Source organism: Eulemur rufifrons, unplaced genomic scaffold (genome assembly GCF_041146395.1).
Source record: "Eulemur rufifrons isolate Redbay unplaced genomic scaffold, OSU_ERuf_1 scaffold_158, whole genome shotgun sequence".
Classification (NCBI taxonomy): Eukaryota; Metazoa; Chordata; class Mammalia; order Primates; family Lemuridae; genus Eulemur; species Eulemur rufifrons.
In genome coordinates this window covers 207,501-227,500 of record NW_027182940.1, presented here as the reverse complement: position 1 = coordinate 227,500, position 20,000 = coordinate 207,501, and the positions used below count along the sequence as shown (strand labels likewise).

General features: G+C 54.7%; 1 pseudogene; it reads left to right on the top strand.

The window, feature by feature from the left end:
- The first annotated feature begins 19,175 nt into the window (after positions 1-19,175).
- On the top strand, positions 19,176-19,267 carry LOC138379776 (small nucleolar RNA U13; annotated as a pseudogene).
- Positions 19,268-20,000: the final 733 nt, after the last annotated feature.

The following is a 20,000-nucleotide window of genomic DNA, read 5'->3' as shown; positions in this document are numbered from 1 at the left end:
GGATCCGACAAACCCCAGAAGAGGACACGCCTCCATGATCGCTAGAGAAGACGCTTTCTCGCCGAAGGTGGATCGCCCCCGACCCCCGGTCGCCCCCGTAAGGGCCCTGGGCGGAGGCGTTCAGGCACGCCCTGGGGGAGGTGTGGGGGGGGTCTGCGGCATGGGGCAAAACACGCACGGTTGGCGACTCCTGAGCGTTCGCGGTCGGGGCCCCTGGTCCAAAAGCCCCCTCACTTCGAGGGGAACACTCCCCCGTCGGTATGGGAGAGGGGTCACCGAGGCAGACCAGGCCGGTGGCAGAGGCCCCCCACGGGGCCGGCCGGCACCACGTCGCCGGCCCAGCCCCACCACGATCGCCCACACGACCGTGCAACCACCCCCCCCTCGGGCAGGGTGGGAAGAGCACAAGCCGTGCGCTCGCCTTTCGAAGTCCGCCACGCACACATCGTGGGGACGCCGAGACAACGCCCCCCGCCCGCCCACGCAGCGCAGGAGGATGCCTCTAGGCTTGCCCGCCTCGACCCCCCCAACCCCAAGCACGCTGCTCGAGGGTGTACCCAACGCAGCAGACGCTGCAGCGGCGACCAGAGGGGGGACGCCGGGAACGAGGACGACAACCACCGCTCGGTTTCGGGCACCTTGGAGAACAACCCGGTGCGCTCCGGGGGCACCACAAAAGGGCCACACAGACCCAGCAGCCGCGCGCCAAACGGGGCGCGCGACCGGGCGGGCGGCACGGCCCCGCACCCGTCCGTCGCGGGCAGGGGGGACCCCGGCCAGGCAACAGCCACACAGGGCGAGCGAGGGCTGCCCGCTGCGTCAAGAGGACTCACGACCCCCCGCCAACGCCACGAGGCCGAGGGCGGGGCGACCGCGGTCGGGCCGGATAGTCTCGCACCCGCGCCTCCCACGCACCGCCCACAGGCGGGGAAGGAGAGGTGAGGTGCCCGCGGGCAGAACGAGAAGAGCGGCCACCATTCACCATGAATGGACCGTCCCTCGCCTGGCACGCGGCTCAAGGCCCGGGAGAGCGCGACGTCACCACATCGATCAGGCCCCGAGGACGGGGAGGGTTGGGGGAGGTCAGTCAGACCGGCGAGGACAGCGATCGGAGGAGCCCGCTTCAGCCTCGCCAGCCCCGCCTCCCAAGCACAACCCAAAGACGAGGACCGCCTGACACGCAACGGCACAGAGCCAGCGGGGTAAGGGGGAAGGTTGCCGCAAACCTCCCCCCCTCCCCCGGGTGCCGTCTCTCGAGGGGACAAGAGACCAACGCGAGAGGCGGGCACCACCGTCGGGACACTCCGACGCCCTAGAGCCGGCGCGCGGGCCCAGGCGGTCAGCTCAAAGGGAACAGGGCAGGGCGCTGGATCCCCAGGAACCCAGAACCCTGTCCGCGTGCGGAGGCCCAACCCCTCCAGCGACAGTCGCCGAAGGACAGCGTGTCAGTACTAACCTGCAGGCGGAAGATGACGATATGAGGTGATCAAAAACACCGCGCAGGAAGACGGGGACCGAGCCACTTGAACACGCCTGCCCCCACGACACTCGACACGGCCACCTGTCCCCAGCAGGTCCCCAGCGCCAGCAGACAAGGGGCACTCAGGGACATCTGGTCGGCCCCCGTGGCGTAGAGGGCCAGGGAGGCCCTCACCGTCCACGCGCGCCACCCAGGGCCCAGCACGGGGACTTGTGGAGGAGAAAACATCGGGACGGGACCGCCACGGCCCACGAGCGGCCGCGGGCCGACAGGGGTCGCCCTCGCCGGCCACCCAGGGCCACCCAGGGCCCGGTCCCCGGCCCCAGCACGGGGACTTGTGGAGGAGAAAACATCGGGACGGGACCGCCGCGGCCCACGAGCGCCCGCGGGCCCACAGGGGTCGCCCTCGCCGGCCACCCGCGCCACCCAGGGCCACCCAGGGCCCGGTCCCCGGCCCCAGTCCCCGGCCCCAGCACGGGGACTTGTGGAGGAGAAAACATCGGGACGGGACCGCCGCGGCCCACGAGCGCCCGCGGGCCGACAGGGGTCGCCCTCGCCGGCCACCCGCGCCACCCAGGGCCCGGTCCGCGCCCCCAGAGTAGGACTCGGAAGAAGCCACGGACGACTGGGTGCCACTCACAGGGCTGTCCCTGCCTCCTGAGCGGGAACCAGGGAAAATGGGTGGGAAAGGCGAGGCCGAGGGAGAGGGACACGCATGCACGGGACGGCGGCCGGTCGCCGGACACCCCCCTCTCCCGCCCGCGTGTGCCGTCTCCTTCCTGTCCCCGCGGGGTGGGTCGGGTCTCCAAAGCGGCCACAGCGTGCTGGTCGACCTGCCCGGGCAGCCCCGCAAGCCGCCTGGCTGGCTGAGCCTGGAAGCGCGGCGACAACGTCCTCCCGCCACACAGCCCTGCAGGCCCAAGCTCTGCCTCCCAGATGTCCCAGCCGGCGTCCCGGCACGAACCAGATGGCCCCGCGAAGGCTGCTTGCTTCCCGGAACTCAGCCTCGCTCGCATCGGGGACTGTCCCCTGCTTTGCCTGCTGCACCGAAGATTCAGAGGACAAGAGACTTGTAGAAAAGCGGCCGCCAGGTGGAGCCCGACCACAACCGGCGCCAGCCACCAGAGGTCTGCTGCAAAACACGGGGCAACCCTCTGGAGCCCATCATTTCAGAGTCCAGAAGGTCCCCCGGGGGCATCAAACACAGTCCCCCTACTCCCCACGGAAGCCATCGAAAAATGACGGGTCAGTCTAGGGCCACGCCACCCTGAACGCGCCCAATCTCGTCTGATCTTGGAAGCTAAGCAGGCCCCGGCCTGGCTAGCACTGGGATCAAAGAAAGGATGGGTCGGCCCGACCACCGACATCGTCCACCAAACCCGTCTCTGCACAGACCACAACATAGCCGAGAGACAGACAGGCAGAAACAGAAAGAGAGAAAGGGAGAGAAAGGAAAAGAACAGAAAGAAAAGAGACGGAGAAACAGAGAGAGAAAGTCAGAAAGAAGAAAACAGTAAATAAGAAAAGACAGGAAGAGGGCACGGGGAAGAAAGAAAAAGGAAGGGAGGAAGGAGATAGGAAACACAGAAAGACAGAAGGAAAGAAGAAATAAGGAAAGAAAAGACAGGCAGAAAGAAAGAGAATGAGAAAAAGGAAGGAAGGATGGAAGCAGAAAGAAAGAAGAAAGAAAGAAAGACAGACAGAGACAGAAGGAGGGAAAGAAAGAAAAGAAAAAGAAAGGAAATTAAGAGAGAAAAAGAAAGAGCACGGAAAGATGGAAAGAGAAAAAGATAGAGAGAAGGAAGGAGAGAGACAGTATAGAAAGAGACAGAAAGGAAGAAGGAAGGAGAGAGAAAGGAGAGAATGAGAAAGAAAGAAGGTAGGAAAGTAGAAAGGGGGAAGAAAGATGGAAAAAACAGAGATAGAAACACAGGATAACAGGAGAAAGGAAGAGAGGAAAGAAATACGGAAGGAAGGAAGGCAGGCAGGCAGGAAGGAAGACAGGAAGACTGAAAGAAGGAAAGAACAAAGAAGTAAAGAAAAGGCAGAAGGAGGAAGAGAAAGAAAGAAAGGGGGGGGGGGAGAGATGATAGGATGAGAAAACCTTTCTGTCGTGGAATCATAAAACCCCTTCCTATCTTAGGATCATGAAACCCAGGGTGGAACTATGATACACTTCACATTCTCAGAGCACGCCGGCTGGTGAAACAAAGAAAGAAGTCAGGGACAGAGAGAACACATTCACGGGGCCTGGCCGGGGGGCCAGGGTGGGGCGGCCCGAGGCTGTCGCCAGAGCCATCTCTGTGGCAGGACGTCGCAACACGCCTACCGGATTTTCCCATAACGCTCGCCCGCCGCCAGGTGACCCCCGTCATCCACCGATCCAAGTGTCAGCCTGGAAAGGACGGGCTCCCTCGTGGGGGAGGGAGCGTGGGGGCGGGAGTGGGTACACACTGGGTCGCAGGCCTCCTCCCGGCCCCTCTCGGACCACGTCTCTCAGCCCTCGGGCACACTCCCCACCACTAGTCGACCAGAGAGCCCCCGGGGGCGGGGGGCCGGAGGGGGGCGTCCACGGCAGGGAGAGAGGACAGGGACCCATCGGCCCGTGCTAGATGCCACGGGTGGAGGCAGGACCTGCTGAAGACACACGAACAGTACGGAGAGGTTCAGAGCGGGGCCTAGGCGCAGCCACTCACGATGATCTCACAGTTGGACTATCTGTCACGGTGGACCGAAGCGCATGAAGTGGGCGCTCCCGGAAACGGCGTGTGTGTGTGTGTGTGTGTGTGTGTGCGCGCGCGTGTGCCTGTGTGTGGGAGGGAGAGAGAGAGAGAGAGAGAGAGAGATGGGAGAAGACGGTCGGTACATTCACTCACTCCTGTACCCGGGCCAGTCGTTTCTCCCGAAGGACAGAAATCCATAAAACACCCACGTCTAAAGAGTGTTTACACAGAGCTAACCCTAGGTCGAATCAGTCTGGAGTCGAGTGCGGGGAATCCTATGGTCCCAAACTGGGACTCCAGTCCCGGCCCCATAGCAAAAGGGGGTCATTTCTCAGAAAACGCACGCACACAGAATCGGGTAACGTTTATACAATTTTATACCGTGGTAGTGACTTCCTTCCCCGCCCCCGTGTTCTTAGGATCGGTCTCACTACATAGTACTTTTTTTTTTTTTTTCTGAGCTTTATTTTATTTTATTTTATTTTACTGTCATTTCGTTAGAGATGATGGGGAGGGGTGGCGGGGGAGCAGGGCATAGTTCACTCACTGGAAGCCTCAAACTCCTGGGCTCCAGCGATCCTCCTTCCTCAGCCTCCCAAATCGCTGGGGCTACAGGCGTGTGCCACCATGCCCGGCTAATTTTTTTCTATTTTTGGTAGAGACGGGGGTCTTGCTTTTGCCGAGGCAGGTCTCGAACTCCTGACCTCAAGCGGTCGGTCCTCCTCCCCGCCTTGGCCTAGGATTACAGGCGTGAGTCACCAAGCCTGGCCTGGATCGGTTTTTAATAGGTAAGGTCTACGAGACATCCCAGTCCAAACATCGATTCGGTGGGTCTCTACAGGACTCCGGGCGGAGATCCGATCTGGGGTTTACAACGTGGAGAATTAAGGCCTGGCTAGCAAAGAGCCCAGTGACTGAAGAGGGACGATGCTCGTCAGTCGTACAGAGCCTGAAAAGATGCAACACGGGGAAACGTTTCCAGGTTCCTCTCAGAAGAGGATGTCAGATGAGATGCCGAAACGAAAAGAATGGGTTCAAGCCAAAAGGAAAAATAGATAAATAAGTCAATAAATAAAACTACGGGAGACAGCCAGGAGACACTGTTTCCTCAGAAATGGCTAGGAAGCCTCCCAGGATAACCTGGATAGCAGCATATGTTCCTCCTCCTCCTCCGGCTCCCTCTCTTGTGTTCGTGTTTGTTTTCTGTAAACGCCAAGATGGGGCAGGGGTGGGGGACACCACGCCGGGTGGGCGAGCAGATCACCCTTCCCACCACAGGAGGGAGCACACACACACACACACACACCCACCCACCCACCCCAGGTCATCACTCTGTAGTTCCGCGTGAGTGAGGTGAGGCCCGGAACGGTGCTAGTAGCTTTCCAAGTGGTCAAAAAGAATGCACAATAACTGGACCGAGGCCTGTCTGGACGCTGTAAAGGCCCACTTGAAAACTTATGCTTGCTCGCTAGGTGACCGATGTCCGCTTGACCTATGTCTGTAATTGGAAATACGTACCTTGCGGAGATAAAACAAAGCAATTAACTTGTAACTAAGTGTTTAAACTTTCCAGCTGCCTGTCGTAAAATTGATTGTGCTTGCTTAACGCCTGAAAGAATGTTCCTTAATTGGAGCTATCTGTTTCTGTAAACCTGCTCGCTTAAAGACTGTAACCGAAACGAAACGGGGGCCCGAGGCTGGTCCCGGACCACACAGCTGCGGAGTAGGTGGTATAGTGTTGTTTCAACCGCCGTGCCTAAAGTCACGGAGCTCTAGCTTAGGATAGTCTGAAACCTTCCTGCTTTTTTCGGCTCGGGGCCATTCTCTGTACCTGTACCCTAACAGGGCAGGGGGTGGTCGCTGGCCAGCTAATGTGGACTCATGACTTGGCTCAATTCGGTCTCTAGGTTGTCCTGTCTCGCACTCCGTACTATAACAGATGCCACACCGGTTCAACCCAGCTCTGAAGGAAAGAAATGCCGAGCGTTCCACTAGCCGGAGGAAGGCAAAACGCACCTCTGCCTTCCTCTGAGGGCACGTCTGAGTGAACGGGTCGTTCTCCCTGCCCGTCACCCCAAGCCCCTCATCCCGGACCCCACCACACCCGGCCTTGACCTCCTCGGCCCTGCCCACCAGGCCCCATCATGGCCTCTGGAGCCTGGGCTCTCTCTCTCTCCAGGCACTGGCACTGCCCCCCGCCCCCACCCCGGGACCTGAGATCCAGGGCCTCTGTCTCCCAGGCCTCCCAGCTGTCTTGACTTGCGGACTCAGTGCCTGCTCTGCCAGAGAGACCTCTTGCTGCGGGGTGGCTCTCAGTGGCTGCATCTCAGCGGTCTAACGTGTCCCCCACCATCCACGTGGCCGCCGGCGTCAGGCTTCGGTGCCGTAGTGCCACCCTGCCTCCCTTCCGGGGGAATCCCACGCTGCCTCAGGCCCATTATGACCTGGAAGAGGCTGCACCTGTGGGGTCTGCCCATTTCCACTACCCCCCCCCACACACGTCACCCCCCGGTCCCCCCATAGGGGTTAGGAAGAAGGCAACACTTTCTGGTACAAGGGTTGAACTGAAGGGGCGAGTGAGTGGCCACCTGGCAGGGGCATCGCAACAGATGGCTGAAGAAGTCAGCCGCCGAGTGCAGAAATGTCACGGAACTTGGGGTGCCACTGCCTTGCTGAGATAGGGCCAGGGCAGGCTTTAAAAGGCTAAAATTCTGCCTGCCTTTGGTACGTTAATACAGAACCCATGGTCCTTTCTAATTTTTGATTCCCGGAGAGGCAGGAAGTATTCCAAATGGCCACGCCATGGCTTTTCTAAATTGCCCACAAGGCCTTCTCCGACCCAGCGGGTCAGGGGTTTGCTTTGGTGTTACATCGTGGTAAAAGAGACATCCCACAGCAGTGACCATGTCCATCGACTCCGTCGGCGCTCTCAGGCTCGTAGTCCCACTTTTCAGACAAGCCTGGATGGCCACTCCGTGTCACTCTTTGCCAAATGCCAGCCACTCTCCTCCCCGCCCCGCATCCCCCATTTGGCCACCACAACTCTTCATCCCCAGGCGCCCTCCGGTAAAGTGTGCTCCTGTCTGTACACCTACTCCGTTGGGGGCGGGGGGGGGGGGGCGGGAGGTGGCACAAGAGGTGGCTGGTGGCCGGAGCAGGCCCGCCACCTTGAGTGTGTGGAACAGCGCTGAGGATTTCCTAAGGGAAGAAAGAGGGTGGGGAGAGCGAGAGAGCATCTCCTCCTCGTGAACCTCACAGATGATTGAGGACAAACAGGCCTGCACGGGGAGGGGGGGGGCAGGGAGGGTGCCGAGTCTGCACCAGAGAAAATGGCTTTGTGGGGGGGTGGGAGGGGAAGAGGGCAGAAAGATTTTCTGTCTTTTTAAAACTTCCCCCAGGCTTTTGGGAACTTGCAGCCCGGCCTGCATCCCTGAGGCACGTTAACTCTTTGGTTATAACTCCAGGTGGCCCCCAGGGTGGGCGGCCCACAGAGTTCAAGGGATTTCTTCTCAGCAGAGACGGGACCTTTAGAACAGCTAACTGCAGTAATTGCCTGAAGCTGAGAACCAACCCTCCCTCCTTTAAAAACCTCTGTATTTCTGCCTAGGCCTATGTTCACGAAATTTGGGGGTTTGAGACTGAGAAGCTCTACCCTATTTATTTCCTCCTTTGTCAGCAAAGTAGACTCTCTGTTTTCTTACTCCTCATACCGCTTGTCCTCGTTATTCGGCCTCGTGGACAAGCAGCTGAGCTTTCGGTCACAAGTCCACACCCCAGGGTGGAGGGGTCCAATCCACCCCTGTCCAGACCTGGGCCCTTCCTGCCTCCCTCTCGAGACGATCTGTTTGGCAGCCCAGCCGCCTTGGACTGGGCCACAAGGAGGACACAAAGTAAAGACCCAGCCCCCCCGCCCCCCCCCCCCACACACACACACACGGCAGTGGCGGTGGGTGGCAGTTCTCCAAGGGTTTGGGGCTTTTCCTGAGGCAGGAGACGGAGGGGACTGATTTCTTTAGAGCTCCGTCCCCTCCCCCATGCGCTGTGCCGCCTGGAAGCGGCAGCTCGCGGGGCGGGGTCGGGGCTGAAAGCGGCTCCGCCCGAGAGAAGCCCGAGGCGGCTACGTGCAAGCGCGCATGCGCAGTCAGCTCGCGGGGCGGGGTCGCGGCTGAAAGCGGCTCCGCCCGAGAGAAGCCCGAGGCGGCTACGTGCGAGCGCGCATGCGCAGTCAGCGCAGTGAGTGGAGGAGGGGTGGAAAACGGCGGAAGGGCTCCGCCGGGGGCCCGGCCATCTGTGCGGCCAGGCTAGGGGTTTGCCTCTTGGGCCGGGAGCTCGTACCCCGCCCCCAGCCCGCAGGCAATCCCGAGGGGCAGAAGCACGACTTGCTGGGCACCTCCTCGGGCGAAGCGGTCGCGGTGGCTGGGTTACGTGGGGCCCAGACGAGTCTCTGGTTCTGGGAGCGGCACCTCCCCCACGCGCCTCTCCTCTTGGGCCTTCACCCCTCCCCCCCCCCCCCCCCCCGCTCCGGCCCCAGGGGATGGGAGGAGTGGGGGGCAGGGAGACGACCTCAGGGAGGAGCCAGACCAACTGAATGAAAGCTTTTCATGAACTCGTGTGTCTTTGCCAGGGAAACACCATTTCTGGAGTCTATGAACTAAAATAAAATCTTAAGCCGCCCCCCGCCCGCCACCGCCAGCTGACCCGTCCCGTGGTTGGCCCAGGGAACCCTAGAAAAACCCTTAAACCTGAGCTGCTGCCCCGCAAGGACAGGGGAAGTCAGACACCCCTCCCTGATGGAGTCAGATTTTATAACAATGAGATACTGAATGTCCGACGGGCCTAAGGCCAGGCAAGACAAAGCTTAACGCATATCTAGCAGGCCAACCGTTTACTGAACTACAGGGCACTTGAGTTTTGGGTAAACTGTCCAGTGGCTTGTCTGTGATTAGCAGACCTCCTTACCTTAACTGAAAACATGATGCAAAGCCTTTAGGCAGAGGTTCATTTATGTCATCAATTGCAAATCAAAGAATCTTTAAACCCAGCTGTAAACCTGTAAACACCGCACCCTCCCTCCCCCGCCCCCCCCCAACTGCCAGATGTCCTGCCTTTTCAGCCCAGACCAATGTACCCCTTCCATGTTTTGATTTGTGATTTTACATGTAATTCCTGTCTCCCTAAAATGTATGAAGCCAAACTGTAACCCACCCCACCACAATGGGTCCGCTTGCTCAAGGCTTCTTGGGCGTAGCTCTCTGGGCCATGATCACGGCCGTTGGGCTCAGAATAAAACTCTTTAAATTATTTTGCAGTGATTTGGGGTTCTTTTCCATGGACGAGTCAATCGTGTTCACATTATTTTAGCCTTGGGAGCTTTTTCTTTTCTATTATGTCTGATCCTGATCGCTAGCCAGGTATTCATTCATATTTTTGGTTGGTGGTGGTGCTCAAGCTCGTCTTTGTACATCCCAGATTGGCGTAAGCCACCGTGAATATGTTTTACACCTTCCAAGAGCTAGCGCTTATTGCCGTATCATAACCAGGGCTCGCAGCAATTTTTCTTTTTTTTTTTTTAAAGCTGCTTCCACTTTCCACCTAGGTATACATACGAGTATCCCCTTTAAATGAATGCTTGCATCGAGGAACCAGGAAGTGGTTTTTGTTGTTGTTGCTGTTGTTGTTTTCCCCCAGTCATTTATCTGCTCCTCAACCCTCATTATTTATCACACACACACACACACACACACACCCCCACCCCATCTCTGTAGAAAAGCTCACGGAGATTGTTCATCCACCGCGTGCTTTCTGTTGACAGTATCTGAGACGATAAGGAGCACCATGCATTCTGTTCTAAGAGAAAAATTGCATATATCAGTATGATTATATTTTACTTCTTGTGTGAATTTAGTGGATCTCATAAAAGCTGATCTTGATTTTCACAGCAGAGAAAAGTGGGCTTCTGTTTTGGTTTTGTTTTTGTTTTTCTGGAGGGGTGGTGTCTTCACATAAGTGATCATCTTTACAAGTATGCTATATGCGAGAAATTTCAGAAAGCTGCAAAGAGTGACTTGTTGACAATGCTTGCATTGAATGATGTATCTGAATCTGTGAATCGAAGGGGTCAGCATCTGACCAGAAAGCACTGTTAGAAGAAGAGGGGTTTCGGGTCTTTTCCTAAATTGTATCTGCCTAAGGCGGAAAATATTTCTGTTTCCCTATGACATGGTATTTTCCTCACAAGCAGTGTTAATGGCTCCATATGTCTCTAGACTGGCTGCAGAGCAGAGACTCCATGGTCTCCACTACTTGACTCTGTCTGTCCAAGAATGGCCTCCACAGCTCTCCTCTGTGAGATATCCACTCTCAGAGGTGGCACGGTATGGTGGGTAGGGGGATATGCTGGATTTTGAAAACTCAGAGTTTGAACTCCAGTGCTTTATTTCTTAGCAACATGAACTTTGTCAGATCACATCACCCTGCTGAAGCCCAGTCACCTAAAGGGTAGAAAATGCAATGGATAGATTGACGCTTCTCTTCTCTTCTCCTCTCTTCTTTCTCTCTTTCTTTCTTTCCTTGTGTCTTCCTGTCTCTGTCTCTCTCTCTCTCTCTCTCTCTCTCTCTCTTTCTTTTTGTCTTTTTCTTTTTTTTCTTTTGACGGGCCCTCACTCTGTTTCCCAGACTAAAGTGCAGTAGCATCATCATAGATCACTGCAACTTCAAACTCTTGGCCTCAAGCGATCCTTTCCCCCTAGGCTTCCCAAAGTGCTAGGATGCAGTTTTATTTTTATCTGTGACACCATGGGAGGAAATATCTTTTAGGGTCATAGGGTCAGAAATTTAGATCTCTTCTTTGAACTCATGGTAGCGGCTAACTGGGATTTTCAGTGTGTAAACGTAAGCCACTTGTAATTTCACCAGTACTCCCGTTACTTGTCATCTATTCAGGAGGTGAACTCTTCTTCCCCTACCATCTACTGTTCAAACGCGTTGGCCACAAGGATAATTTGAATATCAGATTCAGAGCACAAATAATTAAGGTCCTGTAGCGTTAATAAGTAAAAGGGGCCACACACAAACCTGTGGAAGTCTGTGTCCCTTCCAGTTTTTTTGTTTGTTTGTTTGTTTTTGGGCCCCCCCCCCCCCCGAGACTGAGTCTCACTCTGTTGCCCGGGCTAGAGTGAGTGCCGTGGCGTCAGCCTAGCTCACAGCAACCTCAAACTCCTGGGCTCAGTCGATCCTCCTGCCTCAGGCTCCCCAGGAGCTGGGACCACAGGCATGTGCCACCATGCCCGGCTAATTTTTTTCTATATATTTTTAGTTGTCTGGACAATTTCTTTCTATATTTTTAGTAGAGACGGGGGCGGGGGGTCTCACTCTCGCTCGGGCTGGTCTCGAACTCCTGACTTTGAGCGATCCTCCCGCCTCGGCCTCCCAGAGTGCTAAGTTTACAGGCCTGAGCCAACGCATCCGGCCTGTGTCCATTCTTTAATGTTGTGTGTTGCTCAGTTATGAAAAGGCAAGGGAACATAAAATCCGAGTTTTAGGGATGACTTATAGGCTCAGTATTCTTTTTTTTTTTTTTTTTTTTTTGCCTCCTCTAAGCCTATGTGAATATCAAGGAGGGTAAAAAATTCAGTGTTCTCAGTTCAGTGCCCAACCAACCTCTGTTTCCAGAGTAAAAATTGAGCATCCTATTACACCTTTATTTCCCTTTGGTATGCTAAGGCCCAACTCGGCAGAGAGGTCACTGTTTATTCTCTTGGCTAAGATCACATGTGCCATAGTCTGTCTGCTTTGTCTCCTTTAGGGGTAATCATCCAATCTTACCCGGGCCCCTCACATCCTCGTGACAATAGGCCTCCTTGGTTTACTGAAATAGAAAAGACCGGCTCATCAGCAATGTTTGATCGGTTGCTTCAGAAACAAATGTTGTTCTGCTTTCTTTACTATGTTTTTTTTTTTTTTTTCCTTCTTTCTTCCGTCAGACCCAATCCGATATAGGTGGGAGAGAAGGTAACCGGAGCCTCTTGAAAAACCGAAGTGAACCAAAGCGAGCTCACAGATTCAGATAGAAATCAGGAGGAAGAAAAATTGAGAGATAACATGGATTTTCTGTCTAGCGGGTGTTCTCACACTTCAATTTTACCAGAAGCGTTAGGTAGGATGACGATGACGATAATTGTGACAAACACTATTCTCATTGGACAGATAAGGAGGCAGGCTCAGAGTGACGAGTAACCTGGGCCTAAATAGATCGCTAAGAAGCATCATAGTGTGTTCCTTGGTTACGCTGTTTTGTGAAGCTCAAAAAGTTTGGGGTGCGCGTGCGCGTGCGTCCATGTGCGTACGCAATCATAGGTGTTCTAGTAAAACGGATATGAGGTAGGATTTCCCATACCTTCAATGATTTCATGTCCTGCAGGAACATAATGTTCCGGGATCAGGTTTTTATTCTGCCTTCTGTGCCACATGCTCAACATGCCTGTGACTTTACAGCCGAGACTTGCTCAGGGGGAGCCCATTCTCATCTTCTGGGAGGTTCTGCTAATCTTTAAAAGACAAGGACATAGGAAGATGATCCTATAACAACGACTGTGACCACGATTAAAGGCTTACTGTTTACCACGCGTGCTTCTGTGGGCTTTGCCTGCATTTGCTTTTTCACTCTGCACAATATCCCTGTGGGGTAGGCACCATGATTTCTGCATTTGCAGATGAAGAGGCTGAGGCTCAAGAGGATGTATGACTCGCCAAGTTACCAAACACGGAGTGTCGTCCAGGTAGCCAGTCCAGGCCCCCCGGCTCTGCAGCCACTCTGCAATGCTGATTCTGAGCCTGACCGTTTCATCACTGGTGGCTCCCTGAGAACCTTGACTCGGCCCCCTTCCTCAGTTCACTTGGGAAACATATTCATGTGTGTGTATTTCTCTCCTTCCCTCTCCCACCCCCCCCCCCCGTTTTAGTTTTTATTATTTTGAAAAGTGCATAGAACGATAAAAACTTTAAAAGTAGGAAAAAGCTTACGGAACACATAAGGACACAGAGAAAGAAAATATCTGTGTACAACAGTGCAACGCATTTGTGTTTTAAGTCGTGGTGTTGCAAAAGAGTCCAAAAGTTTAAAAGAAAGAAAGAAAAACAAACAAACAAACAAACAAAAAAAAAAAAGCCAAACCACCATGGAAAAGTTTATGAAGTGAAAACACTTACAGTAAGCTAAGGTTAATGTATTATTGAAGAAAGAAATTTCTAAAGGTAAATGTCGTGTGGCCTAAGTGTCCAGGGTTTATGAAAACCTACAGTAAGTAATGTCCTAGGCCTTCACATTCACTCACCACTCACCGCCAACTCACAGACTCACCCAGAGCAACCTCCCGCCCGCCCTGCAAGCTCCATTCACCGTAAGTGCCCTGGCCAGGTGTCCCACTGCACAGAAACCTATTAGACTGCATTTCTTCCCATTACTATCAGTAGTTGTACATTTCTTAGGACTGTAGGCCTACGATACACCTCCAGGCATAGTTAGGGGTTGGGAAGAGGAGGGAAGAGGCCATTCTTCATTTATTTTTTTTTTTTTTTTTGTTGAGACAGAGTCTCACTTTGTTGCCCAGGCTAGAGTGAGTGCCGTGGCGTAGCTCACAGCAACCTCAAACTCCTGGGCTTAAGCGATCCTACTGCCTCAGCCTCCCGAGTAGCTGGGACTACAGGCATGCGCCACTATGCCCGGCTAATTTTTCTATATAGATTTTTAGGTGTCCATATAATGTCTTTCTATTTTTAGTAGAGACGGGGTCTCGCTCAGGCTGGTCTCGAACTCCTGACCTTGAGCAATCCACCCGCCTCGGCCTCCCAGAGTGCTAGGATTACAGGCGTGAGCCACCACGCCCGGCCCATTCTTCATTTATTAATTGGGTAGCATGGGGGCAGGGGAGGCAGTTTCCTCCTTCTCCCCCTCTTGTTTTTCTTTATTCCTCTCCCAGTTCCCCCTTCCATCGTCTCGATGGATTTGGATGAGACGTAGACATTTTCTACGTCAGGCCTTAATCATACCGAGGGAGCAGGAGAAAAGTAAGCCGCCTACCATGACACGATGGAATGGAAGTTTGTCAGCCATTGACTGCTGTGGCATTCCGACATTTAGTGTCTTCAGGACATTCTATATTTCTGCTATCCCACTAGAATATATCTCCTCGATCACTACTGTGTGGCCACATCCCAGCTGTTTCGTGAGCCACCCTCAATGTTCGTGACGATGTAGTGTGGGGACTCCCTCCGTCTGGTGCCTTAAACTCGCACATTTGGGGTTTTGTATCAGGATAGCAAAGCGATCACCTTTAAATAACCTGGCTGGCCATGGTGGCTCATGCCCGTGATCCCGGCAACTTGGGAGGCAGAGACGGGAGCGTGACTTGAGCCCAGCAGCTGGAGACCAGCCTGGGTAACACGATGAGACCTCATCTCTACCAACAAAAAAAAAAAAAAGAAAAATTATGGCGGGTGTGGCAGCATTTGCCTATAGTCCCAGCTACTCAGAAGGCTGAGGCAGAGAGGATCACTTAAGCCCTGGATTTGGAGCTTGCTGTGAGCTACAATCAGGCCAAGGCGGCCTGGGAGAGGACAGAGTGAAAGAAATCCTGTCTCAAAAAAAAAAAAGAAAAGAAAAGAAAAGAAAAGAAAGAAAACAAGACCGATAACACAACACAACTTAGAAGACTTGGTGTTACCGAAAGCTCGGCCACTTGCCCACGAGGCCGAATAACGAGGACAAGCTGTTTGAGGAGGAAGGAAAGAGAGAGTCTATTTTGCCGGTAAAGGAGAAAATAGGGTAGACCTTCCCATCTCAAGCCTCCGAATTTCCCGGAACATAGGGCTAGGCAGAAATACAGAGCTTTTAATGAGGGGGGGAGGGGTTCTCAGCTTTAGCGTTGATTGTGGTTAATTATTTCAATCGTCCAGGCTCTGCCAAAAACAAAGCCTGTGAACTCTGCCGGCCGCCCACCTGGGGGGGGGGGCGGGGCAGGGGACCACTTGGGAGTTTTAAGAAAAGATTTAACCTGCCTTGGGGACATAGGCCAGACTACAAGCTCCCAAAAGTGGTGGTGGTGGTGGTGGTGGTGGTGGGGAGCGTAAAACGACAGAACGTCTTTCTGTCCTTTATTGGTTTCTCCTTTTTCCCCCCTAGGTGCCAAAAGACCTGAGACTGATGCCGAAAAGAAATAGGTACAGGCGCCCACGTGCACACACAAAGATATACGATCGAATACATCGTGTTGACAGTCGGGGAAACTGGAAGATGATGGGGAAGTATCACGAGCAACTTTGTATTTCTTCCAGGACAGGAAAATGGACACGAAGAGAAAAATTCATCGTTCTCGGCGTAGGATAAAAAGCCACATCTTGTTACTTAATATAATTCATTCTGTGATTTAAGTTTTTATACGATATGATATTCGATAAGCCTAAAACACAAGATAAAAGAGAAACAAACAAAAGGGAAAAAATAAAAATAAAAAAGACGACGGGCAGAGGCCTACGGTCCCGGGAGGAGGCAGAGAGCGGGAGGAGGGGCGCCTCCCGCAGACAACAGGGCGGGTGGGCGGAGACCCGCTAGAGGCTAGGGCTGCCCCGGGCGGGCCCAGAGCTGCGGGCCCGGGAAGAAGAGGGTGGGACCGTCCGGACCGTGCTCTCCTCCCCGCCCTCCACACCTCCCGGGAGTCAGCTCTTAAACTCCCAACGTCACCTGACTTTCCGGATCCCGAGGTCTGATCAAAGTGGCCGCTAGGTGACACCCAGCAACCGCTGCCGGTGTCATCCTGAAAAGAACGGACCCTATGACTGACGGGGGTGGGGCGCACAGTGGGTGGCCCGGCCAGCTCCCCTTCCTCCTCGGAGCGGATCGGATCATCTGGAACTTTATCCAGAGAGGAGAGAGTGCCCCTGGGTGTGTGCTAGAAGCCGGAGGGTTGGGGCAGGGACCTACCCAAGAGAGAAGTAGAGTACAGGGAGTTTCAGAGTTGACCCACTCACCATCTCGCCCTGGTCAATACAAGAGTGGCAATATCTGTCACCGTGGAATGAACACTTGGTACCGAAGACCTTTGTCTATGCTGGCCCCCCTATGCCTAGGGGGGGGCATGTGGCCAGAATCTGACATCCTAAACGTCTTCGTAGAAAGAATTTGGGGGTGGGGGTGGGGGAGAGAGACAGAAAAAGAAAAGAGAGGGGGAAAGAAATGGCTGCCACAAAACTATCAGAACAGAGAAGCGACCGATAGGGCCTATCTGGTTAAGTTCTTTCCCTACCCAGAGAACGACTTGACGTAGCTGACGTCACTGCAGTCAGGCCACGTTCCGGTGGACACAGAGAGTCAGGGATAGAATTTCACGCTCGGCACTGTCTCTCGGGACAGCGGGAAGGTGGAGGGTGGCTGAGGGTTCTATGCTCCTTTATCACACACCGTCAGGTAGGTCAGGTAAAATTGAGGACAGATTTCCAGTGTTTCGAGAAAGGAAGAGCACTCGTGCAGGCCATCTATCTGTACGTGGGAGAGTGTCCCCGAAAAGTGGCTTTCAGTGCCGGGATGTGCCTAGGCCAAGAAGGTACACGATCCTGAGTGAGAATGGTCCGTCCCATCGAGTCAGTCGGTAGGAGGCCACCGGGTCGAGACGGAACTGCCCCCCCACCCGCCCCCGCCCCCGCCCCCGCCCCCCAGAGCAGACAGACTCAGAATGGAGTCACTCGGTGCCAGTGCCCTGCCCGGGTGCCCCATCATTCAACCGAACTGGGAAACAGGTGGGCTTTCCGACCCTCGGGAGGGAGCTTCACCGGCGGGCGGACAGATCAGAAGGGGCCCGGCTCCCTTGAGCGGGCAGGCTGGGGACGGTCGGTGGGGTCTCTTGACAGGAGGCACCACGGAACCCTTGAGGCAATGTCGGGGGCACCTATGTTGCGGTCCAAAGCTAGCGTCTGAGAAGTCGTCCCGAAAGCATGATGGCGTCAACAAGTCCCCTCCGTTCAAGAAACGAGATTCATTTCTAGAGGAGGGCCACCCCCGCGGGAGGACCGTAGGCTTCCTGTGGACATTCTCTTCAAAAGGCAATTCACTCAGCGGAGTGAAAATCGGAAAAATCGCTGTCCTCTGACGCAGCTGCAGAGAAAAGATGGCACCAAAATCAATGAAACACACACACACACACACACACACACACAAACACACCTCCTCCCATCTGAACGAGCACTCCGGACGGTCACATAGGGAGAGCGACGGGCTCTCTTCCCCCCCCCTGTGGTTTTCTACCTTTTGTTGCGGTTTTTTCCCTCAGTGGATAGAGGAGGAGACACAGGGGGCTCAGCCGGCATGCGAGTGGGTTTATCATCCTCTGTGAGTATCAACACGCGACACCACCTAAGTGAAGGAACACACCGGTGTTTCATGTGATGTGGCTCAATGCCTGGCAGATACGAGCCTTTGCAGGCCTCCTCGTGATCGACAGGACGTCGCCTTGGACACGGACACATCTTGTCCCTCCCTCCCGAGGCGATAGGCGGTTCCGTACCTCCTCGGGGCCAGGGCACAGTCTGCCTAGGCACCTACAACACGTGTGGCAACAGCCTCGATGGCTCTGCCATGAGAACGAACTCCCGTGGCACGGGGGTGGGGTGGGGGGGGGTCGGGTGCTGAAGAATTCAGCTGAGTGAAGGAATGCCACGGGATTCAGAGTGCCATCGGTGGGCTGAGAGGCGAGCAGGGCGGGCTTTGAAAGGGTAACATTCTCCCTGCCTTCCGTCTGGCTGTGAATACAGAACGTACACGCCAGGCGGGGTGGCTCACGCCTGTAATCCTAGCACTCTGGGAGGTAGAGGCGGGTGGATCGCTCAAGGTCGGGAGTTCGAGACCAGCCTGAGCAAGAGCGAGACCCCCATCTCTACTAAAAATAGAAAGAAACTATATATCTAAAAATATATACAGAAACAGTATCTAAAAATATATACAGAAAAATATTAGCCGGGCACGGTGGCGCATGCCTGTAGTCCCAGGTACTCGGGAGGCTGGGGCAGTAGGATCGCTTGAGCCCAGGAGTTTGAGGTTGCTGTGAGCTAGGCTGACGCCACGGCACTCTAGTCTGGGCAACAGAGTGAGACTTTGTTTCAAAAAAAAAAAAAAAATATATATATATATATATATATATATATATAAAAATATATATACACACACACACACACACACACACACACGTATATCCAATTAGCTGGGCATGCTGGCACATGCCTGTAATCCCAGCTACTCGGGAGGCTGAGGCAGTCTGATCGCTTGAGCCCAGGAGTTTGAGATTGCTGTGAGCTAGGCTGACGCCATGGCACTCTAGCCAGGGCAACAGAACGAGAGACTCTGTCAGAAAGAAAAGAAGAGCGAGAGCGAGAGAGCGAGAGAAAGAAAGAAAGGAAGGGAGAGAAAGGAAAGAGAAGGAAGGGGGGGGGAGAGAGAGAGAGAGAGAGAGAGAGGAGAAAACTATTAAAAAATTCGGGACCAGATCCATCGGTCGGTACTCAGAAGCGTGACGATCGGGTGTTCCCGAGCACGTGTGAGATGTGTCTTCTCCCTGACGCCGCGTTTCCTCCACACACACATCACCCATCTGCCGTGGAAAAAAAGCAACAAAAAGAGAGAAAGAGATTAAGAAGGGAAAATGGAAACAGGGCAAAAGAGGAAGAAAGAAAGAAATTTCGAAAAAAAGAGACCAAAGTCACAGCGAGAAGGAAGAATACTGAGCCCAGAGCGACACCTAGTGACCACACCGTCACAAGCACCCTAGGGCCCCAATTCGCCAGAGACATCTGGTGGACCCCAGGGCAACATGTGGTCGACCCGGGGCCATGGCGTCTGCAGCCGATTCCCAGGCGGGCACACGAGCCCGGGGAAACTCATTCTCAGCGCGGGGAGGAGGGGAGGGGAAATAATAGCAAAGTCACACCAGATCCCTTTCTAGTTCATAAACGTGTTGATTGCGTGTTCACGCGCACGTGTGAGAAGGGCCTCCTGGTGTGTCGGCACGTCACCCGCGTGACGTGAAACCATGAATCCGGGGGGGGGGGAGCGGAAAGGCGGGCAGGAAAAGGCAAAGAGAGAATAGATAAAATGAAAGGACCAAAAAGAAAGTCACACAGCAGGGTAGGGGAGTGAGAGCAAGTCGAGAGACTGCAGACAGAAACTCCGAGAGGAGAGGAATGCTCCGGAGCGCCCCCTCGCCCCGCGCGAGAAGAATACCGATCGCAGGGTGACCCCTAGGGGCAGCGAGGCCAGAGAGACCAAATCCGTCCCGAAGCCTCCCTGTCAGGACGACAACCACAGACCAGACATCTGGTCAACCACCCAAGGACCAGACATCTGGTCAACCAGCGAACCCATGCGGAGGCCGCATGCAGCAGCGACATCTGCACGACCACTCAGGGTGCTCCCTGCCGGGAGGGTGTGTCTCTATGTGTGTGTGTCCGGGGGGGGGGGGGAGATTGCGATGAAAGTCACGCCAGGTCCCGGGATAGCTCGTGAGCGTGATAATTGCGTGTGTGTGGAGAAAAAAGGGGGCGGGGCGATAGGGAGTAAAGAAAGGAGGAGCGGGCGAGCGGAGGGGTGGGGAAGGAGAGGGAGTCGAGAAGCCCGCAACCGCAGCGCCCCCTGGCGGTGATCCCCCTCCATAGCATCGATGGGGCCAGCCCCGCAGAGACTAAGTGCGACGGGACATCTGGTCAACCCCAAGGACCATGGGATCCCGGCACGAAACCGGCGGAGGAGGAGGAGGAGG